This window comes from Pseudorca crassidens, chromosome 9 (genome assembly GCF_039906515.1).
Source record: "Pseudorca crassidens isolate mPseCra1 chromosome 9, mPseCra1.hap1, whole genome shotgun sequence".
In the NCBI taxonomy this organism is placed as follows: Eukaryota; Metazoa; Chordata; class Mammalia; order Artiodactyla; family Delphinidae; genus Pseudorca; species Pseudorca crassidens.
Genome location: NC_090304.1, coordinates 13,436,591 through 13,446,778, shown reverse-complemented (window position 1 = coordinate 13,446,778; position 10,188 = coordinate 13,436,591).

Here is a 10,188-nt window from a genome sequence, read left to right as displayed (position 1 = left end):
GGGTGAAAGGAGACAGAGCTGACCTTGGAAAGCCAACCCCATCCTAGTGCTGCCCCAGTGCTCAGATTTCTGTGCTGCGGCCAGAGCCCCTACACACTCACACGGCTCCATCAGTGAGGTACCCAACTTGAACAGAGTTCAAGATGAGATGCGCAAGGTCAGAGGGCTGGATAGACAGAAACCCAGAGGTAGCTTGGCCCGGGGCACCAGGTGGCAGGTTGGTCCAAAGCCCAAGTTCACAACATTCACAGACTCACTCACCTTGAGTTTCTGGAATGTCCTAACCACTGTACCTTCATGTGTTTATTTATTCATTCATTCATCCAGTTAAGAAAACATTTAAATTTTTGCTTTATGCTAAGCCCTATGCTGGTGTTGAATACAAAGATAAATAAGGCTGAGTCCTAAGGGTATGACAATGATACGATATGGACAGGAAGTACTATGGGAAAACAGAAGCAGAAGAGACCACTTCTCACCAGGTGATGACACTTGACTGGTTTTGATAAGCAGGAGTTAGTCATGTGGAGAGGCATTCTAGGCGGGAGCACCTGGGTGTGCCAAGCCCCAGAGGTGTTAGCATATGACCTGGTGACCCAGCAATTCCACTTTTCGGTATCTACCGTAGACAAACATGTACAAGTCCAGAAAAGGATACAAGGATGTTTGCATATAGTATTGTTTGCAATAGGGAAAAACTGGAAACAAATGTCCATCAAGAGGGCAATGGTTGAGGGACTTCCTGGGTAGCACAGTGGTTAAGAATTCGCCTGCCAGTGCAGGGGACACAGGTTCAATCCCTGGTCCAGGAAGATCCCACATGCCTCGGAGCAACTTAAGCCCGTGCGCCACAACTACTGAGCCTGCACTCTAGAGCCCGCGGGCCACAGCTACTGAAGCCTGTGCACCTAGAGCCCGTGCTCCACATCAAGAGAAGCCACTGCAATGAGAAGCCCGCGCACCCCAACGAAGAGTAGCCCCCGCTTGCGGCAACTAGAGAAAGCCCGCGTGAAACAACAAAGACCCAACACAGCCAAAAGTAAATAAATAAAAAAATTAATTTTTTTAAAAAAAGAAGGCAATGGGGCTTCCCTGGTGGCGCAGTGGTTGAGAGTCCGCCTGCCGATACAGGGGACACGGGTTCATGCCCCGGTCCGGGAAGATCCCACATGCCGCGGAGCGGCTAGGCCCGTGAGCCATGGCCACTGAGCCTGCGCGTCCGGAGCCTGTGCTCTGCAACGGGAGAGGCCACAACAGTGAGAGGCCCGCGTACCGCAAAAAAAAAAAAAAAAAAAAGGCGGCAATGGTTGAATAACCTAAAGTCCATTCATGCTCTTGGATTACTCTGCAATAACTAAAGCACAGGGGAGGTAGAGATGTGCTCTTATATGAAAACCTCCAAGACACTGTTGAAGAAAAAGCAGAACACTCAAAATATTCAGAGACTATACACCAAACTGATTTTGATGATTCTGTCTAGAAAGAATTGGTGAGGGAGAGTTTTGTAATGTTTGAAAATTAACAATGAGAATGTACTTATGTGTAAAATATATCATTAAGATAAAGAGTTTTGTTTTAGGAGATGGTGATGGGTCTTATTGTCTGAAACGGTGCTGTCCAAATAGAATTTTCTGCATTAATGGAAAATAGCTGTGCTATCCAATATGGTAGTCACTAGCCACGTGTGGTTATTGAGCACTTGAAATGTGGCTAGTGTGATAGAGGAACTGAATTTTATTAATTTATTTTAATTAAATTAATTAATTAATTAATTTGGGCTACACCGGATCTTACTTGCGACACGCGGAAACTTCGTTGCGGCATACAAGATCTTTAGTTGTAGCATGCGGACTTCTTAGTTGCGGCACGCAGACTGTTAGCTGCAGCATGCATGGGGGATCTAGTTCCCCGATCAGGGATCGAACCTGGGCCCCCTGCATTGAGAGCATGGAGTTTTACCCGCTGGACCACCAGGGAAGTTCCTGAATTTTAAATTTAATTTAATTTTAATTAATTAAAAATGTATTCGCTACGTGTGGCCAGTGGCAACTGTATTGGACAGTTCCCGGCTAGAATATCTAGAACATTGAGTTCAGGATGGGGTAGAGGCAGACGAAAGATGTGGCTGGAAAGATGGGTTGGGATTGAACGGTGATTTGCAAGATGGGCTAAGGAGTTTGGGTTTTATCCTATAGACAGTGAGGAGTATGAATGGAAGTGACTAGATCAGATTTATCCTTTTAAAAGATAACTCTGGCAGCCCTTCAGAGTGTAGATTAGGGCAGGCAGAGGGCTGCAGGCAAGGTTTATCTCCTCCGAAGGCTGCTGTCTGTCTCTGTGGCCTCTGGACATTGCCCCAGCATTCCAGATGGGCAGCTGAGTAAAGTACTCTGATTCAACAGCTATGTTTTTCAGATCTCAGGCAACCCCAGGTGGAAAAACTTGTCCGAGTTATTGAGAAGGGTTAACCTTAGTGGGGGAGGCTGTCTCTGGGTTGGAACACAGGAAGAACAGCAGACGGATGGCATTAGAGTGGAAATGTGTACCAGGTTTCAGAGCAGGGGCCGTAGAGGAAGTTTCTCCAGGGTCAGGAATTTGCCCCGGGCAGATTCTTTGGAAGGTCCAGTTGCACAGTCCACGTTTCAGCTCCACAGGCAAGGGTTCTGCTCAGCAGGCCTGCCCTAGTTCATTGGGGCCCTTCCCCGAAGTCCACTGGGGACCTCCTTTTTGGTGAAAGAGGAGTTCTAGTGGGGGATCCATTAATTTAGCTGACTTTCAGGGAACACCTACTATGCAAGACACAATGCTGGGTGCTTGGTCCAGTGCAAACAAAGCAGACATGGTCCCTGACTCCGTGAGGTTTCCTATTAAAGTCAAAGGCCTGAGTACATAATTACAAATTGTGATATGTGTTTTAAAGTGCAATAAAAAAGATAAGTGCTATGAGAGAATAATAACAAGGGGAAAATAATTTCAATTGGCAGAGGGTCAGAGAAGATGTCTCTCAGGAAGTTTAAGCTTCTCTACCCCATAAGGGCCCAAAAGACAAATGGAAGTTAGCTAAGTAAAGAGGGAACCTAGAAAACAGGATTCCAGGCAGAAGGACTGATGTGTGCAAAGTCTCTGAAATGGGAACTTGACCTGGGAAAGAAGGGTAGAGTGGGTAGGGCATGGTGAGTGAGAGGGTGAGAGGGCCAGGGTGAGGTAAAGAGGGGCAGGCAGCACCCAGACACTGCAGGCTTTGTTTTATTCTGAGTGCAGAATTTAAGCAGAAGAGATCTGAATGTCTTTCTGGATGTTGTGTGAGGAATGGATTAGAGCAGGGGATCAGCAAACTGTAGCCTGGATGGCCCACAAGCTAAGAATGTTTTTTATTTATTTATTTTTTTTTAAAGAAGGATACAAGTCATCCTTTTTTTTTTTTTTACTTTATTTATTTTTGGCCATATTGGGTCTTCTTTGCTGCGTGCGGGCTTTCTCTAGTTGTGGCGAGCGTGGGTTACTCTTTGTTGCAGTGCACGGGCTTCTCATTGCTGTGGCTTCTCTTGCTGTGGAGCATGGGATCTAGATGTGCGGGCTTCGTTAGTTGTGGTTCGCAGGCTCAGCAGTTGTGGCACACAGGCTTAGTTGCTCCACGACATGTGGAATCTTCCCAGACCAGTGCTCAAACCCGTGTCCCCTGCATTGGCAGGCGGATTCTTAACCACTATGCCACCAGGGAAGCCCTAAGAATGGTTTTTACATCATTAAATGGTTAAAAAGAATCAAAAGAAGAAGAATACTCTATGTGTTATGTGAAGGTTTTAAGGAATTCAAATTTCAGTGTCAATAATTTCAATTATTTATTGAAATTAAAATTTTCAATAAAGTTTTATTGGCACACAGCCACACTCACTTGCTTACAAATTGTCTACGGCTCCTTTGGCACTGCAGTGGCAGAGCTGAGTAGTTGCAATGGTGATTGCATGCCTGCAAAGCCTAAAATATCTACTATCAAGCCCTTTACACAAAAACTACACCGGCTCCTGGATTTGAAGAAGACCAATTAGGAGATTGCTGTAGTCATCAGGTGCAAGATGATAGGGACCTGTTCTAAGTGGTAGCCGTGGAGGTGCTCAGTGCGTGGCCTGAAGTATCCGAGGGAGAGAATCGGTACAATTTGCTCAAGTGTGCATGGTAGGGGGGAGAGACATTTCAAAATGACACCCTCCAGGGACTTCCCTGGTTGTCCAGTGGATAAGACTCCAGGCTCCCAATGCCGGAGGCCGGGGTTCGATCCCTGGTCGGGGAACTAGATCCCACATGCATGCCACAACTAAGAAGCCTGCATGCCACAACTAAAAGATCCCGCATGCCTCAACTAAAGATCCTGCGTGCCGTGACAAAGATCCCGTGTGCCACCACTAAGACCTGGTGCAGCCTAAATAAATAAATAGATAAATAAAATAAATATTTAAAAAAAGACTCCCTCCCATGAGTTTGGAGGACTCAGAGTAGGACATTAGTGGGGCACTTGACAAAATTTGAATAAAGTTTGTTGATTAGGTAATAGTGTCGTTCCTGTTCATTTCCTCACCTTGATCATTGTATTGTGGTTCTGTATGATGTAACATTTGGGGAATTAGGGAAGAGTATATTTAAATTCTTTGTTCGGACTTCCCTGGTGGTCCAGTGGGTAAGACTCTGCGCTCCCAATGCAGGGGGCTCGGGGTTCAGTCCCTTGTCGGGGAACTAGATCCTGCATGCATGCCACAGCTAAGAAGTCCACATATTGCAACTAAAGATCCTGCGTGCCGCCACTAAGACCCGGTGCAGCCAAAATAAATAAATAAACATTAAAACAAAAGTTCTTTGTAACGTTTTTGCAACTCTTTGTAAGTCTGAAACTATTTCAAAATGAGAAGTTGAAAAATAAAAATAGATTAAAACAAAGTAAAAATGACTCCCTGGTTTTCAGCTTGAGTATCTACATAGACAGGTCATTTACTGGGATGGGGAAAATGGTAAAGAGGCAGGAGAAGAGGGGAGGATCAGACTTCACTTTGTCTTTTTTTTTTTTTTTTTTTGGCCGTACCACAGGGCTTGTGGGATCTTAGTTCCCCGGCCAGGGATTGAACCTGGGCCCTCAGCAGTGAAAGGACAGAGTCCTAACCACTGGACCACCAGGGAAGTCCACAGACTTCACTTTGGACAGTTTAGGTTTGAGATGTTGATCTGAGAATGTGTCAAAAAGGCAGGGCCAGGCACTATCCTGAATCTCACTGATGAGCCCGAGACCTGGGAGAAGGTATAGAAACTGTGCAGCTCAACCTCAGAATGGGAGCTCTGTGCCTGAGGTGAGGCTGGACAAAGGGGATCGGGGGGAAGTTTGTGGAGTATCTGTGGAATCGCAGGTATGCTGCTCAGCACTTGGTCACCTCAGCCTCGTAACAACCCTGTCCAGTTGGACTTATTCTTCCCAGTTTACAAACGAGGAAAGAGACTTAGAGAGGTGCAGATCCGCTTTAGGACACAGCTAGGAAGTGGGAATGTGAGGGCTCGCCAGCGGATTTTTCCTTCTTGCTGATACTGACCACCCATGGCAGATACTGAGTATATTAGCATCCTAGAGCTGCCATAACAAATAGAACAAACTGGTGACTTAAAACAGCAGAAATTTCTTCTCTTACGGTTCTGGAGGTCAAAGGTCCAAAACCAGAGTGTTGGTAGGGCCACACTCCCTCCCCAGGCTCTGGGGGAGAATCTTACCTTGCCCTTCTGCTGGCTGCTGTTGGCTGCTGGCAATCTGGTAGCTTCTTTGGCATCCCTTGGTTGATAGCCATATTACTCCAGTCTCTGCTTCTTTCTTCACATCATCTTCTCTGTGTGTCTGTCTCTGTGTCTTATCTCCCTCTGCCTCACTCTTCTAAGGACACTTGCCACTGGATTTACAGTCTAATTGGATAATCCAAGATGATCTCCTTATTTTGAAATCCTTAACTACGTCTGCAAAGACTGTTTTTCTAAATAAGGTATCATTCACAGGTTCTGGAGATTAGGATATGGATATATCTTTTCAGGGGCCATCATTCAACCCACCACAAGAGGCTAGAGGAGGCCAGAGCTGCTGGCCTTGGAAATCTAGTAAAATGCTTCTTGAGCTTAAAAAACAGGCTGCCTTTCAGTCTTCCTTCATCCAATTTCACAAATGTGCCTCTTTGTGGAATGGATCAGCAGCCTAAATGCTGCCAACACAAATGTGGCTTGCTCTTCCAGACTGCCTGTAATTATGACAAAATGCTCAGATTCTGGGGCCTTTAGACACGGGATATTTGAGCACAGAAGGGAATTACAGTAAATGTGCCAGCAATGATGCCCAGTCAGAGTGTGGAGTGTTGGGGAGATTGTGTGTGAATCTGTACCTAGAAACACCCTCTTCCCGAGGCTATCGGTTTCACCTATAACCACAGCTACCTGGGCAGCTCACCACCTTCCTCCACAAGGAGAATGTTAGCCGAGGTTCCTTGGGCGAGCTTCTTGTCACATGCTGCTGAAGTTACAATGACCTAATAACAGGACATTGGCTCCTACGGACAGGAGCCAAAGCAGGGCAGTGGAGAGGCGAGTGGGAAGAGCGGAATGTAAAGTGATGTAAATGTAGTTCTCCCGGTCCCACCAGCCTGTGACTCATCTGCTCGCAGAGCACTGGCTCGGCTGTACCACAGAGAGAATTATTTTTATTTCTGCCACTTGGGATTTTTGCAGTCCTCGAGACCTTTGGCATGAAAAGAGTGAGGAGAAGGCATTGGCAGAACTCAAACCCCTGATTTCTGATTCTCTGGTCCCCACTCTTTCCATGATGGCTTAGCGACTGGTGAGAACTCTTGAGAACAGCTTCTTCACCACCTTTATCAAACCTTATCAGTAAATAACATGCTGCCGGGAGATTATATAACAACTTCTATTTGTAGAACACTTTACAGTTTGCAAAGCACTTTCGTATATTATTTCAGCACTCTGGCAACTGCCCTGTAACTCTGGCTTCCTAGAGAAGTTTCCTGGCATCCTGCACCAGTGGTATTTCATGACAGGATATTGATTTAGTGTGTGGATGGTGCCTCATCCCGCACAGCAGAGACAGAAGGTGGGGTTTTGGGGTATTTACACAGCTGTTTGACACTTCCAAAGCTACCCAAAATTATATTTTTGAAAACTGATGCTGTTCCCAGAGGGCAGGAAGCATGCTTTCATTTCGCTTTATTATAAATCTATTCATACTGGGGCAGTTAAACATGTATTGGAGATGCCAAGCAACAAGGACCCTGGATGCTGTATTCAGTCTGTTTCCAAACCTTTAGGAGGAATTTAAACTTCAGTTCCCTGCAAATGCTGCAGAGTCCTTGAGGCTGTCATTTGCAAACCACTTCATGCAGTAACTGTGTGTGGGAAGCCTGCACACACCATCCGTGTGGATTATGGATGGTTTTGCAGACTCAGCAGAATGTTTGGATCCATCGACAGCTTGATCAGAATCAGAGTCATGTATCAGCCTGCAACAGGAAAATAGTTCCTACTAGATGGAAACTTCCCACAGGGAGGCCAGAGTTGAAAGCAGTCACTGGTTTCTGCTGCTTTAACGGCAAGTCATAGAATCACAGATTTTAAAACTGGAAAGGATCTGAGAGACCACATCTTCTCTCCCCTTTATTTTATGATGAGGAAACTAAGGCATAGAGAAGTGAAATGATGACTCCAAGATCACATACACAGTCTAAGTACAATGCTCTTTCCACTGTGCCATAGTATTTATTCCAGAAAACACCTAAGCCACATATTGTTTTGCAGATCAAAGAAACTGGCATTATTTAGGGTCACGCTCATGGTCTGCCCAGCTTCCAGTGCAAACACGAGACCCTGATTTGTTATCACCAGCAGCTTTTGAATGAATTGCCTTGTGATGCCTTATGTCAAAAGTAGTGTCACAGTTAGAACCAAGATATCTGTAAACGTGGTGTCATGGCACAGCCTCTCCGTGGCATGAAACCAGAGCAATACTGTACCATTCACCTCATTATCAGATTAGCTGCGTCAAAAAAAATGTATTAAATACTTTTATCCACCCTGCACCCGACGGTTCATCAGATGGGAATGGATGACATCAAGTCCCTCAGCAGCTGCTTTGCAGTGAACAGCAAAACTCAGGGTAAGAATGGCCCAACACACAACCTGAGGCAAAGCGCTTTACTGGTATGTGCAAGGCAGGTTTTCACTGCTCACAGTGGTTTGTTTGTTTGTTTTTTAATCCATCATGGAAGACTTCTCGATCCTAAAAAGGGATGGTGGGAAAATCTGGCATTAAGCAGGACATTTCCTTTGCTCATGAACGGCTATAACCCTCCTGCCTTTCCATTTTCTACTCCTTCTGCCTGGAATGTTCTCCCACTCTCCCCTCCCTCAGTCTTCTCTCAAGATTCAGCTTAAGTGTCACCTTCTCTGGGAACATTTCCTTGACTGTTTTTTTTTTAAATTTTTTGGCCATGCCCGTATGGCATGTGGAATCTTAGTTCCCTGACCAGGGATCGAACCCGCGTGCCCTACATTGGGAGTGAGGAGTCTTAACCACTGGACCGCCAGGGAAGTCCCAACACTGCCCCTTCTTTACCTCACTCCAAGCTGAGTTCAAGCATCCTTTTTCTGTACCCCACCCCCACCCCACGTGAATCGAACGCTTCCTCTCTCACCCAGCTTGTCACACAATACTGTAGCTTTAGGTTTATTTGTCTGTTAAAAGGCACACACCACGTGCGCCATGGCCGCTGAGCCTGCATGTCCGGAGCCTGTGCTCCGCAATGGGAGAGGCCACAACAGTGGGAGGCCCTCGTACCGCAAAAAAAAAAAAAAAAAAAGGCACACTCCATGGGGGGAAAGAACATTTTTCATATCAGCATTTTTGTTTTTAATTTTATTGAAGTATGGCTGATTTACAATGTTGTGTTAATTTCTACTGTACAGCAAAGTCAGCATTCTTTTTGACTGGAATAATGCCAGGAACAGTGTAGGTTTTTGATAAACGTCAGTAGAATGAATTCTTCTGCTTGCCATTCAACCTCCCCCTTTATCTGTCCTCTCTTACTTTGCCCAAATCCTTAATGTGATCAATTTCCTCCTCTTCAAGCTGCCTCCTAATCTACCTATAAATGCCCCCAAGCCAAATACTATCAGGGACACTCCTGTAGTTGAACTCTGGGTCTATTGCTCATTGCAACAGAGGATGCATACCATGGGGAAGGGTGGGACATCTCTGGAAGAAAGTATTAGAAAGAAACAGGAGGGAATTCCCTGGCATTCCAGTGGTTAGGACTCCGTGGTCTCACTGCCAAGGGCCCGAATTCCCTGGTCGGGGAACTAGGATCCCACATGCTGTGCGTTGCGGCCAGAAAAACAAAACAAAACAAAACAACCCAAAAAACAAAATAGGATTGGCTTGTGTTGGATGGTTTGTATAACGGATCAGAGAAGTGGGGTTTTGCTCTGTATTGGAGGCTGTCAGGAAACAGGGGTGATTCTGTGATTGGCTATCAGTAAGAATGAAGCAAAGCTAAGGCTGTGATTAACAAAGAATCTGCAGTCATTCATATTAGCCAAAATAACAGGGGGATGTTTGGTCATTTCTGTGGTTAGAATAATGTTCATACTTTTGCCTGTGTTCAAACATCAGTGATTATGTTTTTGTGTTGATCTATCGTGATCACAGAATGGCCTTGTCTGTGCTGATGATTTGCAAAATTATTTCTACAGAACACTAAGGCCTAGCTAATAATACCAGGCCAGCACCCAGATGCCAGGAGCTGCTTTTCTCTTTCTCATAACCCACACCCATTCCTAACTTTCATCAATCTGTTTCTCCTCTTAGGATGCTATTCTCCGTTCCCCAGCAAACTCCACAAAACCCCATCTTCCCCGTGAGGCTTTCCTAAATACTACTTTCTCCATTAGAGTATCTTTTCTGAATGCATCTAAAAGTCTTGGTTGGCATACCACAGTTTAGTACTCAACTGTGTTCTAGCCTGAATTGTTTGACTTGTTTCACACGTATATTTTTTTAATAAGTTTATTTATTTGTTTTTATTTTTGGCTGTGTTGGGTCGTCCTTGCTGTGTGTGGGCTTTTTCTAGCTGCGGTGAGCGGGGGCTACTCTTTGTTGCAGTG